This window comes from Thalassophryne amazonica, chromosome 11 (assembly GCF_902500255.1).
Source record: "Thalassophryne amazonica chromosome 11, fThaAma1.1, whole genome shotgun sequence".
Lineage (NCBI taxonomy): Eukaryota > Metazoa > Chordata > Actinopteri > Batrachoidiformes > Batrachoididae > Thalassophryne > Thalassophryne amazonica.
In genome coordinates, this window is record NC_047113.1 from 111,262,540 (window position 1) to 111,277,766 (window position 15,227).

The following is a 15,227-nucleotide window of genomic DNA, read 5'->3' on the forward strand; positions in this document are numbered from 1 at the left end:
ATGTACAGAACGTGTCATGTGGGCAGGCTCGAAGATAAGAGACGTCTGTCCAAAGCAGAACCGGGAACCACACGATTTCCTCCGCCACCGAACCCCGGGATACTGGAGCCGCCAAGTCCCAAACTCCCAGGTGGTCACTGCCTCCGCTTGTCGGATCTGGTACTTGCTGGCGAGGAAGAAAAACAGTTAGATGTAGGTGGGTTTACACCCAGCAACACGTATGGTGGGAAAATCCACCTCCACCTCTCATCAAAAAGCTGGTAAATGCAGGAGTATGGGTTACTTATCAACAGGTAGGAGAAAAGGTCCAACTCGGTCTCCAGCTGCAAGCACTCACTCTGCTGTCAAAAACACAAAGCAACAATATTCTGCTGTCAGAAAAGATAATTCAATCGGCTGAGCTCGTACCTCCTAAGAATAGCGATATCTTAGCAAAGAGGTGGAGATGTCGTCCTGTTGATATACAGATGAAGATCAGATGATTGGTGACAGCTGTCATACGTGATGAGTGACAGCTGTCACCTCGGCGGCTCCTGTGAGGCGACAGCGCCCTCTTGTGCCTGGAGCCCGCACTCCAGGCAGGGTGCCCTCTGGTGGTGGTGGGCCAGCAGTACCTCCTCTTCAGCGGCCCACACAACAGGACCCCCCCCCCAACGGGCGCCTCCTGGCGCCCGACCAGGCTTGTCCGGGTGGCGGCGGTAGAAATCGGCCAGGAGGGCCGGGTCCAGGATGAAGCTCCTCTTCACCCAGGAGCGTTCTTCCGGTCCGTACCCCTCCCAGTCCACCAAATACTGGAAGCCCCGGCCCATCCGACGGACATCCAAGAGCCGGCGCACAGTCCAAGCCGGCTCTCCACCGACGATCCGGGCAGGAGGCAGTGCCGGTCCAGGAGCACAGAGGGGTGAGGTGTGATGCGGTTTTACACGGGACACATGGAAAACAGGATGGATCCGCAGTGAGGCCGGAAGCTGAAGCCTGAAGCCGGCTGACTGATGACCTTGAGGTATCTTGAAGGGACCGATGTACGGTCCCTGCAGTTTAGGGGAGTCCACTTGGAGGGGAATGTCCTTTGTTGATAACCACACCTCCTGCCCTGGCTGGTAGGCAGGGGCCGGGGATCGCCGGCGGTCTGCATGGGCTTTTGCCCTCGTCCGGGCCTTCAGCAGGCAGAACGGGCGGCGCGCCACACCCGACGGCACTTCCGCAGGTGGGCCTGGACCGAGGGCACACTGACCTCTCCCTCCACCACTGGAAACAACGGGGGCTGTACCCCAGACACACCTCAAAAGGGAGAGGCCGGTGGCAGAAGACACCTGGCTGTTGGGCGTACTCGATCCAGGCCAAATGGGTACTCCAGGCCGCCGGGTGCTGGGCCGTCACGCAGCGCAGGGCCTGTTCCAATTCCTGATTGGCCCGTTCTGCCTGCCCGTTGGTCTGAGGGTGGTACCCGGACGAGAGACTCACCGTGGCCCCCAGTTTCCGACAGAAGCTCCTCCAGACCTGTGAGGAAGAACTGGGGCCCGCGATCGGAGACGATGTCTGTTTGGAATCCCATGCAGCCGGACGACGTGGTGGACCAGGAGGTCTGCTGTCTCCTGGCCGTCGGGAGCTTCGGGGGGCCACGAAGTGGGCCGCCTTGGAGAATCAGTCCACTATCGTGAGGATGGTTGGTGTTGCCCTGGGACGCGGGAGGCCGTGACAAAATCCAGGCCGATGTGGGGACCAGGGGCGATGAGGCACAGGCAGCGGCTGGAGCAGTCCCGGTGCCCTGCGGTGGTCTGGCCCTTGCCCTGGCGCAGGTGGTGCAGGCCTGGGATATAATCCAGACGTCGGCCTCCAGGGCGCCCCCCAGAAGCGCTGCCGGACAACTGCCACAGTTCCCCGCCCCCCGGATGACAGGAGAATTGGAGCCGTGACAGAAGTCCAGACTGCAGCCCTGGCTTCTGGTGGGACGTAAAGTTTATCTTCTGCCCGGTTCTGGGGTCCGGGCTCCGTGCCAGGGCCTGCCGGACGGTCTTCTCCAAGTCCCAGGTGAGGGTGGCCACGATAGCGGACTCCGGGATGATAGGTTCCGGTGGATTCGACAACCCAGTTTTGACTTCGTCTTCATGCACCCCGGGACAAGGCATCCGATCTCTGGTTTTTGGTCCCGGGGCGGTAGGTGATCCGGAAGTCAAAACGGCCGAAGAACAGTGACCAGCGGGCTTGCCTGGGGTTTCAGCCGCTTGGCGGTCCTGATATACTCCAGGTTCCGGTGGTCAGTGAAAACCATGAATGGCACGGACGTTCCCTCCAACAGATGTCTCCACTCTTCAAGAGCCTCTTTCACCGCAAGGAGTTCTCGATTGCCGACGTCATAGTTCCGTTCTGCCGGGGTCAACCTGCGGGAAAAGTAGGCACCACGGGTGAAGGACCTTATCGGTCTCTCTGCTCTGGGAAAGCACAGCTCCGATCCCAGAGTCCGATGCGTTCCAATTCAACCACAAACTGGGCGACTAGGATCGGGCTGCACCAGAATGGGGTGCAGACGAGAAGCGCCGTTTCAACTCCCTTGAACGCGGCATCGCACCGATCCGACCAGGTGAAGGGGACTTTTGGAGAGGTCAGGGCTGTCAGGGGGCTAACTACCTGACTGTAGCCCTTAATGAACCTCCTGTAAAAATTTGCAAAGCCGAGGAACTGTTGCAGCTTCCTACGGCTTGTTGGTTGGGGCCAGTCTCTCACCGCCGCAACCTTGGCCGGATCGGAGCGACGGAGTTGGGGCAGATGATAAACCCCAGGAAGGGACAAAGAAGTGCGGTGAAACTCACACTTCTCGCCCTTCACAAACAGCCGGTTCTCCAACAACCGCTGCAGGACCTGAATTACATGCCGGACATGGGTCTCAGGATCCGGAGAAAAGGTGATGTATATCGTCCAGATATACGAAGACGAATCGGTGCAGGAAATCCCGCAAGACATCATTACTAATGCTTGGAACGTCGCGGGGGCGTTTGTAAGGCCGAACGGCATGACCAGGTACTCAAAGTGACCTAACGGGGTGTTGAATGCCGTCTTCCACTCGTCTCCCTTCCGGATCCGAACCAGGTGATACGCATTTCTAAGATCCAGCTTAGTGAATATTTGGGCTCCATGCAGGGGCGTGAACACTGAATCCAACAAGGGCAATGGGTATCGGTTACGAACCGTGATTTCGTTCAGCCCCCTGTAATCAATGCATGGACGGAGCCCGCCATCTTTTTTTCCCACAAAAAGAAACCTGCACCCATCGGGGAGGTGGAATTCCGGATCAACCCGGCAGCTAAAGAGTCCCGGATGTAGGTCTCCATTGATTCGCGCTCAGGTCGTGAGAGGTTGTACAGCCTGCTGGACGGAACTCAACGCCTGGAACCAAATCAATGGCACAATCGTACGGACGGTGCGGGGGAAGGTGACGCCAGATCCTTACTGAACACATCCATAAGGTCTGGTACTCCACCGGCACCGTCGCTAGATTGGGCGGGACTCTGACCTCCTCCCTAGCCTGGGAACCGGGAGGAACGAGGAACCTAACATACCCGATGGCAGGTTTCGCTCCACTGAACCACTACCCCGGACGGCCAATCGATCCGGGGATTGTGTTTTAACATCCAGGGGAACCCAAGAATCACCGCGGGAGTGAGGAGTCACAAGACCTTTCTGATTTTAGAGATATTGCGTAAATGCAAAAAAGCAGTCCTACATATTTGTTTAATAATGCGCTTTGAATGACATATCCTGATCAAAATGACTCCAAGATTCTCACAGTATTACTAGAGGTCAGGGTAATGCCATCCACAGTAAGGATCTGGTTAGACACCATGTTTCTAAGATTTGTGGGGCCAAGTACAATAACTTCAGTTTTATCTGAGTTTAAAAGCAGGAAATTAGAGGTCATCCATGTCTTTATGTCTGTAAGACAATCCTGCAGTTTAGCTAATTGTGTGGTGTCGTCTGGCTTCATGGATAGATAAAGCTGGGTATCATCTGCGTACAATGAAAATTTAAGCATACCGTCTAATAATACTGCCTAAGTAAGCATATATACAGGGAATAAAATTGGTCCTAGCACAGAACCTTGTGGAACTCCATAAATTAACTTGATTCTGTGAAGAAGATTCCCCATTACTGAACAAATTTAATCTATTAGACAAATATGGTTCAACCACCGCAGCGCAGTGCCTTTAATACCTATGGCATGCTCTAATCTCTGTAATAAATTTTATGGTCACAGTATCAAAAAGCAGCACTGAGGTCTAACAGAACAAGCACAGAGATGAGTCCACTGTCCGAGGCCATAAGAAGATCATTTGTAACCTTCACTAATGCTGTTTCTGTACTATGATGAATTCTAAAACCTGACTGAAACTCTTCAATAGACCAGTCCTCTGCAGATGATCAGTTAGCTGTTTACAACTACCCTTTCAAGAATTTTGAGAGAAAAGGAAGGTTGGAGATTGGCCTATAATTAGCTAAGATAGCTGGGTCAAGTGATGGCTTTTTAAGTAATGGTTTAATTACTGCCACCTTAAAAGCCTGTGGTACATAGCCAACTAATAAAGATAGATTGATCATATTTAAGATCGAAGCATTAAATAATGGTAGGCTTCCTTGAGCAGCCTGGTAGGAATGGGGTCTAATAAACATTTGATGGTTTGGATGAAGTAACTAATGAAAATAACTCAGACAGAACATCGGAGAGAAAGAGTCTACCAAATACCGGCATCACTGAAAGCAGCCAAAGATAACGATACGTCTTTGGGATGGTTATGAGTAATTTTTCTCTAATAGTTAAAATTTTGTTAGCAAAGAAAGTCATGAACTCATTACTAGTTAAAGTTAATGGAATACTCAGCTCAATAGAGCTCTGACTCTTTGTCAGCCTGGCTACAGTGCTGAAAAGAAACCTGGGTTGTTCTTATTTTCTTCAATTAGTGATGAGTAGAAAGATGTCCTAGCTTTACGGAAGGGCTTTTTTATAGAGCAACAGACTCTTTTTCCAGGCTAAGTGAAGATCTTCTAAATTAGTGAGACGCCATTTCCTCTCCAACGTACGGGTTATCTGCTTTAAGCTACGAGTTGGAGAGTTATACCATGGAAGTCAGACACTTCTGATTTAAAGCTCTCTTTTTCAGAGGAGCTACAGCATCAAAGTTGTCTTCAATGAGGATGTAAAACGATTGACGAGATACTCTATCGCCCTTACAGAGTTGAGGTAGCTACTCTGCACTGTGTTGTTATATGGCATTAGAGAACATAAGAAGGAATCATATCCTTAAACCTAGTTACAGCGCTTCTGAAAGACTTCTAGTGTAATGAAACTTATTCCCTACTGCTGGGTAGTCCATCAGAGTAAATGTAAATGTTATTAAAAAATGATCAGACAGAAGGGAGTTTTCAGGGAATACTGTTAAGTCTTCTATTTCCATACCATAAGTCAGAACAAGATCTAAGATAGGTTAAAGTGGTGGGTGGACTCAGTTACCTTTTTGAGCAAAGCCAATAGAGTCTAATAATAGATTAAATGCAGTGTTGAGGCTGTCATTCTCAGCATCTGTGTGGATGTTAAAATCGCCCACTATAATTATCTTATCTGAGCTAAGCACTAAGTCAGACAAAAGGTCTGAAAATTCACAGAGAAACTCACAGTAACGACCAGGTGGACGATAGATATAACAAATAAAACTGTTTTTGGGACTTCCAGTTGGATGGACAAGACTAAGAGACAAGCTTTCAATGAATTAAGCTCTGTCTGGGTTTTGATTAATTAATAAGCTGGAATGGAAGAATTGCTGCTAAGCCTCCGCCTCGGCCCGTGCTACGAGCATTCTGACAGTTAGTGTGACTCGGGGGTGTGTGACTCATTAAAACTAACATATTCATCCTGCTGGTAACCAGGTTTCTGTTAGGCAGAATAAATCAATATGTTGATCAATTATTATATCATTTACCAACAGGGACTTAGAAGAGAGAGACCTAATGTTAATAGACCACATTTAACTGTTTTAGTCTGTGGTGCAGTTGAAGGTGCTATATTATTTTTTCTTTTTGAATTTTTATGCTTAAATAGATTTTGCTGGTTATTGGTAGTCTGGGAGCAGGCACCGTCTCTACGGGGATGGGGTAATGAGGGGATGGCAGGGGGAGAGAAGCTGCAGAGAGGTGTGTAAGACTACAACTCTGCTTCCTGGTCCCAACCCTGGATAGTCACGGTTTGGAGGATTTAAGAAAATTGCCAGATTTCTAGAAATGAGAGCTGCTCCATCCAAAGTGGGATGGATGCCGTCTCTCCTAACAAGACCAGGTTTTCCCCAGAAGCTTTGCCAATTATCTATGAAGCCCCACCTCATTTTTTGGACACCACTCAGACAGCCAGCAATTCAAGGAGAACATGCGGCTAAACATGTCACTCCCGGTCCGATTGGGGAGGGGCCACAGAGAAACTACAGAGTCCGACATTGTTTTGCAAAGTTACACACAGATTTAATGTTAATTTTAGTGACCTCCGATTGGCGTAACCGGGTGTCATTACTGCCGACGTGATTACAATCTTACCAAATTTAACGCTTAGCCTTAACCAGCAGTTTTCAATTCCTTCAATGGTCGCTGCTCTGGCCCCCGGAAGACAATTGACTATGGTTGCTGGTGTCGCTAACTTCACTTTCTCAAAACAGAGTCGCCAATAACCAGAGTTTTATCCGCGGCGGGTGTGTCGTCGAGTGGGGAAAAAACGGTTAGAGATGTGAACGGGTTGCGGTGTACACAGGGCTTCTGTTTAGGGCTACACTTCCTCCTCACAGTCCCCATTTCATCCCCAAAACTAGAGATGAAAATTCTCAATTTTAACCAGAGAAATCCTTCAGTGAACATGTCACCTGATGCTAGGTGAAGTGTGGTGCAGACCGACAAGTCTGCAGTGCGGTCAGTGTTTTAGTAGGGGCTGCTCAGAGTTTTCATCATTCATTCAGCATCCAGTGACTGTTATCCCCACGACAGCCATCCAGAACCAACCCCGATACCCATCAGGCCGGTACTTTTTCTCTGGTTATTGTAGCCTGAAGCAGATGAGAAGAAATGCTCCCCCTGGACGTGGACGGCAAATACGGTTCTGTCCTGTTTTCAGAAGGCCTGGTAGTCAGAAAATGTGTCTTAGGACTAAGTAGAAAGGCTGATTTTCACACATGTGCCCACATTTTCAGTATATGTTCATCCCAGGAGTCACTGTTTTTGTGTTCATAACTAGAAAAATGTAGTGTAATTTTTTTCAGTTGGTCTTGCATGAACACTGTGGGACAATTTTTACAGTAATCACACTTATACCAAAGGGCTTAGCTCAGGCTCAGGTTTTGTTCTTACATTTATATGCTTTTCAGAGACTTTACTTTTGCCACTGACATTGTGCAACAATTACAGTAATAATGTTAAATGGGAAATGGGGCTGCATTTATATAGCCCTTTTTCCATCTGCATCAGACACAAAGTGCTTTACAATAACGCCTCACATTCACCCGATGTGAAGGTGCTAACATGAAAGGCGCCTACTACACACCGGGAGCAACTAGGGGATTAAGGACCTTGTCCAAGGGCCCTTAATGATTTTCTAGTCAGGCTGGGATTTGAATCAAGGATCCTCTTTCTCTCAAGCCCAGCGCTTAACCACTAGACCATCCACTTCCTTTTTAATGATATTTTAAACAAAGCTGAAGACATTTTCTACTTTATACTCTTATTGCTGAGAGGTTTTTCTACTGAAACCTGTCTGATTTTCTAAATGCAGGGCCTTCTGACAATAAATTGGACACCCTGTGGATCAGCCACTTATCATCATCCCCAAAACAGGACTTTAAACTACGGTGGACCGTGCTTGTTAGGTTGTAGCTCCCAGACTGAGGAATGAGTGCCCTCTGCATATTCGGTTGTCCCCACTTTGGCCCTTTTAAATGCATTTTATTCCTTGGCATTACCTCAAATTGATTGAGTGGTTCATCACATTACGGTGTTTTATTGCTCTGCGTATCTGCTGCACAGCACTTTGTTAAACCTTGCTGTGTTTTAAAAAGTCATCATAAATGAAGCTGGATTAGAACAGTAATAGGGCTTTATTACCAATTCAAAAACACTTAATCCATGAAGCTCAGTGGCAAGTGTTACCAAAGCATCTCGTGTGTAACACGTGTGGATTGTTTGTATGCTGCTGCCTGAGGTTCTGCAGTCAAACTGTGTCAGGTTTTGTCACCTGCTGCAGACGTGTGACATTAAGAGCAGCACTGTGTCGAAACTCTACTCCCTTCACGGATACGGCTAAAGAAGGCAGCAGCAAACTGTCATTTTCACCTCAGTCAAGCTCAACTGTCACCTTCAGCATTCTTATAAATTGACAGCTTTGTCTGGATGCTGCTGGACAACCAACGAGCACTGTCAGAAATGTGTGAGAAGCTCACATGGTGATAACTGACACAACAGCTCCTGGCTGTGACCTCTGACTTGGCTGTGACCTCTGACTGTCACCACGCTGACAGCACAGGAAGTCTGACTGCAGCACAATTCACAGCTTTATGGCTGCATTACTTCACAATATGTTCAGTCTGTTATTTTGAATAATGGACTTGGGCTGGCATTTTGTTTTTTCATGAGCGACTGGGAGCCATCTCATCTTTCAACCCATCCTCACCAAGGTTTTACAGTGGTCTGTTTGATAGATAGATTTTAATTTAATATAGTGCCAATCACAACAAAGCTGCCTCAAGATGCTTCACATAAGTAAAGTCTAACCTTACCAACCCCTAGAGCAAGCACAGGTTGAGAGTGGTAAGGAAAAAACTGCCTCTTGTGATGTTGAGGAAGAAACCTCAAGCAGACCAGATGCAGAGGGTGAACCACTGATTAGACCATTCTAACAGTTACAAGGTTGTTAGAAAGCTTTACAAAGGTGAAGAAACAGAAAAAAGGAATTCAAAACAACATGATATAACAAAAGAATATGTATTTCATGAGAAGTCCATGCAGGCGGTTATGCCACAGTCAGGGGTCATCCGCATTCCTCATCCCGTCAGTGGGCCTGTTCCCAGGCCATGACCATTCCAAAGCAGACTACAGTGCGCGGCACCAGCTTCAGGCCTGGCATCTTACGGTCAGTCCGGCACCCTGTCTTCAGTAGCCCTCCCATTATCCGTACCTCAGACAGAGAGAAAAACAGCAGAATCAGTCTGCCAGAAAAAGTACTCCTAAGTTATGTTTCATCAGCAGTAAATCAACAGGAAAGCAGAGAATATATAAGGTGATCGCCGGCCGCTTAGCCCTTAGCTTCACTAACAGACCCAGAATTTAGATAAAGTTGAAGCTGAGAACTGTTGCATTACAAATAAAATACATTTCAAGGATAGGAAGCATAGATCTGTACTATGCCAGTATGCTAGCCATATGAAAGGGAGTATAAATTAAAATAATAAAGTCTCTACAGAATCACTGTTTTATCTCCACAGGGAGATCATTCCACAAATCAGGTGCACAATAAGAGAAAGCTCTGTAGACCGGAGACTTTTATTCACCCCTGGAGACCAAAGTAGTCCTGCAGCCTGAGAACGCAGAGCCCGGGCCGGTACGTAGGGTTTAATTAGGTCAAGTAAGTAGGGAGATGCTTGTCTGTGAATAATTTATATGTTAATAGCAGAACCTTAAATTCTTAAGGCCCTGTCACACCTTAACGATGTAGCCTGCGTATGCCGGCCATATTAAAAACGCTAGCACACGGTGGCGTATGTCTAATAAATTAATGCAGCTGTCACACCTTGATGTGTTTCCACCTAGTGCTTCATTTCAGAGCTACATGGTGTGGTGTGGGTTTTTTTTATTATTATTTTTTATGTTGGTGAATCCATTTTCATGTGTACAGATGCTGATGAGTGGACTGGCTGTGGAAAATGCTGCAATGATGAATGGAGTGTTGTCTCTTTAAACTTTTAAGCGCTGTTGATTTTTGATCAGGTCCACTGTTCAGACCTGATCAGGTCATCACAGACCTGAATATGAAACACTGTGATGATTTAAACTTTTAAAGCGCCAATTGACCACAATCAGGTGTGATCTGAATGAAGTGCTGTGAGATCTGTCGGTGTGGTGATCAATTCATTAATCCCAGGACAACCCTGAAGACAAAAATGTCTTTACCTCCCTGATGTGTTAATTACAATAAAAACAATATTATATTATATGTGGCAAATCCCACCCCTGCCACATTTCTCCATGTAAGGTGGAGATGCATCAGGACGGGCATCAGGCAAAAAACCTGTGCCAATTCAACATGCAGATCTACCTTGGATTTGCTGTGGCGACCCCGAGTGAAGACAAGGGAGCAGATGAAGGGACTTACTTTTACAGGAAGTGGCATTGCCCTCATTCACACACACACCACACCGACCCCAGTTTGTCTTGCATTTCTGACAAAAGCTCTGCAGGTTCATTGGAGCCATGGTGAGCCACCTTTAGTGGTATCTTATGGCTAAGCTGATTGGAATAAGGTGCTGTTGGTGAAGCTTTTATGCTTTAGTAAGGCTTTTGAATTTGCTAATTACACACAGCTGGTGCTATAGTGGATAAATCACCAAACTTTCATTTCAGGAGCAAGTCGCAGCAGAAATAGCTTATCGTAGCCCGCTGTGTCAGAGGGCCGCTAAAAGGTCTACAGCATCATCGGAAGCCGCCTAAAGATCCGTAGCTACAACCCCAATTCCAGTGAATATGGGACATTGTGTGAAATGTAACAAAAATTGAATACAATGATTTGCAAATCCCCTTCAACCTTATTCAATTGAATACACCACAAATATAAGATATTAATGTTCAAACTGATAAACTTTTTTGTTTTTTGTGCAAATATTTGCTCATTTTGAAATGGATGCCTGCAACACATTTCAAAAAAGCTGGGACTGTTATGTGGGCCGCTGAAGAGGAGGTACTGCTGGCCCACCACCACCAGAGGGCGCCCTGCTTGGAGTGCGGGCTCCAAGCACGAGAGGGCGCCAGACCCCGAAGAAAGTGACAGCTGTCATTCATCCCCTGCACCAGCTGTCAATCGTTCATCATTCATCACCATCATAAAAGCCGGACTGCAAACTCCACCTCCTCGCCGAGAAATCGACTAAAAGGTAATTTCTCTGCTGACAGACACTTTGTGTGTTTAACCTGAACTTCTGTACAGCCGTTTTCCCTGGAGTGTTTCCTTATCTGAGGGATTGGCGTTTGGTGTGACAGCGACGGCTTCGCCCTACATCCCCAACCCAGATAAGTGATTAAACCAGGAGCTGTACGAGTGTGTGATTGGAGGTGGAGGAGCTCCCTCCTAACTGTGTATGGACTGTGAATTACTGAGTGTGCGGACTCATCACCCTCATACAATCGTATCTCTGCTTTCTGCCAGCAGTACCAGGGTCGACAGCCGAAGACAGAGGCCACCTGGGGACTCGGGACTTGGCGGCTCCGGTGTTCTTCAGACCATTGGTGGTGTAAGCCGTGTGGGACGCGGCTTCTCTCTCGTCAGGGGTCTTCTATCTTCGAGCCTGCCCACACGTCACCTGGTGTTTATTGACTGTGCAAATTTCTGTACATTTAGTTGTGTATTATCACAACATTAAATTGTTACCTTTTGGCTTACTCATTGTCCGTCATTTGCGCCCCCTGTTGTGGGTCCGTGCTACGACACCTTCCCAACAGGATTTCTCGGCCATCGTCATGGATTCCGAGGGGCGTCAACCCGAGCTTGAATGGCCAATGGAAGAGCCAGGAGCGCAGGCGTCAGCAGGAGGCGTGTTGAGTGAGCTGCAGCAGATCTTAACCGCCTTCACGGCTCGGTTAGATTTAGTGATCCGAGCAGAATGTCCTCCTTAATCGGAGGGTGGAGGCTCTCACCGCCAGGGTGGAAGTGCATGATCAGGGCGCTGCTGCAGCCACTCCTCTGGCTGGTCCTGGGCCTGTATCAGACGTTCCACTGGTCGTTCAACGAACCCCCCCACCGTCCCCTGAAGCATACATAAGCCCTCCGGAACCGTACGGGGGCTGTGTTGAGACGTCCGCAGACTTCCTCATGCAGTGTTCGCTCGTCTTTTCACAGCGCCCTGTCATGTATGCGGTCAGACGCCAGCCGGGTGGCTTATGTTATAAATCTGCTTTGAGGAGAGGCACGCGCCTGGGCTACGGCGCTTTGGGAGCAGAATTCACGGCTCCTAACGTCTTATACTGGGTTTGTACGGGAGTTCAAACAAGTGTTTGACCATCCCAACAGAGGCGAGACCGCTTCGAACGTGCTGCTGTCTATGAGACAGGGGCGCCGTAGCGCAGCCGAGTATGCAGTCGACTTCCGCATCGCGGCAGCGAGGTCCGGCTGGAATAACGTTGTGCTCCGCGCCGCCTTTGTAAATGGACTGTCTCCGGTCCTTAAGGAGCACCTACTGGCTAAGGAGGAAACCGCGGGATTTTGACGGGCTTGTCGATTTAGTTATACGCTTAGACAACCATTTAAACGAGCATCGTCGGGAGCAGGCCGGGGGGCGTGACCGGGCACGAGCCATCCCTCCCCCTTCCGGTTCCGAAAAGGTGACGTTGTCCCCACGCTTCACTGCCAGAGAGCTCCGTGTGGCTACAGCTCCCCCTGCTGAGGAGGCTATGGACACGAGCAGGCCAAAGTGAAAACAAACAGACAAAGGAGGCTGGCCCGCGGGGAGTGTTTTATCTGCGGCTCTTGTGAGCACCGGCAGAAGGACTGCCCCAAACGGTCAAAGTACAATGCCCGTCCTTAGAAACTGGGCTAAGGGTGGGCCATAACACGCACGCGGGGAAACCCCGCAAATCTGCACGAATCCCAGTAACAATCCTTTGTGGGGATTTAACCCTTCACGCCCCAGCACTAGTAGACACTGGGGTCGGAAGGGAATCTGCTGGATAGCAGATGAGCAAAGAAAGTAGGGCTCCCCCTGGTGGCTCTGCCGGCACCATTGCAGGTGCGAGCACTAGATGGCACCCTGCTTCCATTAATCACACATCAGACACAACCAGTGACTTTGGTTGTGTCTGGGAATCACAGGAGGAGATCGTGTTCCATGTAACACCATCTACCTCCCGAGTGATTTTGGGCTTTCCATGGATGGTGAAGCACAATTCCCGGATAGATTGGCCGTCCGGGGTTGTGACGCAGTGGAGCGAAACCTGCCACCGGGAGTGTTTAGGATCCTCGGTTCCTCCCGGCACTATGGCTAATGAGGAGGTTAAAGTCCCCCCCAATCTATCGGCGGTGCCAAAGGAGTACCATGATCTTGCTGACGTTTTCAGCAAAGATCTGGCGCTCACTCTTCCCCCGCACCGACCGTACGATTGTGCCATCGATTTGGTCCCTGGGCGCTGAGTACCCGTCCAGTAGGTTGTACAACCTCTCACGTCCGGAACGCGAATCAATGGAGACCTACATCCGGGACTCCTTAGCTGCCGGGCTGATCCGGAACTCCACCTCCCAATGGGTGCTGGTTTCTTTTTTGTGGGTAAAAAAGACGGCGGACTCCGTCCGTGCATTGATTACAGAGGGCTGAACGAGATCACGGTTCGCAACCGATACCCGTTACCTCTGTGGATTCAGTGTTCATGCCACTGCATGGAGCCCAAATTTTCACGAAATTGGATCTTAGAAACGCGTACCACCTGGTTCGGATCCGGAAGGGAGACGAATGGAAGACGGCATCAACACCCCGTTAGGTCACTTTGAGTACCTGGTCATGCCGTTCGGCCTCACTAACTGCCCCCGCGACGTTCCAAGCTTTGGTAAATGATGCCTTGCGGGACTTCCTGCATCGGTTCATCTTCGTATATCTGGACGATATACTCATCTTTTCCCCGGACCCTGAGACCCATGTCCAGCATGTACGTCAGGTCCTACAGCGGTTGTTGGAGAACCGGCTGTTTGTGAAGGGCGAGAAGTGCGAGTTCCACCGCACTTCTTTGTCCTTCCTGGGGTTCATCATCTCCTCCAACTCTGTCGCCCCTGATCCGGCTAAGGTTGTGGCGGTGAGAGATTGGCCCCAACCAACAAGCCGCAGGAAACTACAGCAGTTCCTCGGCTTTGCAAATTTCTACAGGAGGTTCATTAAAGGTTACAGTCAAGTAGTTAGCCCCCTGACTGCCCTGACCTCCACCAAGGTCCCCTTCGCCTGGTCGGATCGGTGCGAAGCCGCGTTCCAGGAGTTGAAACGCCGGTTCTCGACTGCACCAGTTCTGGTGCAGCCTGATCCTGATCGCCAGTACATAGTAGAAGTGGACGCCTCTGACTCAGGGATAGGAACCGTGCTGTTCCAGAGCGTGGAGGCTGATAAAGTTCTCCATCCTTGTGCCTTTTTTACCCGCAGGTTGACCCCAGCTGAACGGAACTATGACGTCAGCAATCGGGAGCTCCTCGCGGTGAAGGAGGCTCTTGAAGAGTGGAGACACCTACTGGAGGGGGCATCGTTGCCCTTCACGGTTTTCACAGACCATCGGAACCTGGAGTACATCCGGACCGCCAAGCGGCTGAACCCCAGGCAAGCCCGCTGGTCTCTGTTCTTTGGGCGCTTTGACTTCCAGATCACGTACCGCCCCGGGACCAAGAACCAAAAATCAGATGCATTGTCCCGGGTGCACGAAGAAGAAGCCAAAGCGGGGCTGTCGAACCCTACCGAGACCATCATCCCCGAGTCCACTGTCGTGGCCACCCTCACCTGGGATGTGGAGAAGACCATCCGGGAGGCCCTGACAAGGAGTCCCGGACCCGGGGACTGGCCCCAAGAACAGACTGTATGTCCCACCAGAGGCAAGAGCTGCCGTATTGGACTTCTGTCACGGGTCCAAGCTCTCCTGTCATCCCGGAGTGCGTAGGACCGTGGCAGTAGTCCAGCAGCTCTTCTGGTGGGCGTCCCTGGAAACCGACGTCCGGGACTACGTCTAGGCCTGTACCATCTGCGCCAGGGGCAAGGCAGACCATTGGAGGACTACGGGACTCCTCCAACCCCTGCCGGTGCCTCATCGCCCCTGGTCTCACATTGGCCTGGACTTCATCACGGGCCTCCCGCCGTCCCAGGGCAACACCGTAATTCTCACGATAGTGGACCGGTTCTCCAAGGCGGCCCACTTCGTGGCCCTCCCGAAGCTCCCGACGGCCCCAGGAGACGGCAGACCTCCTGGTCCACCACGTCATG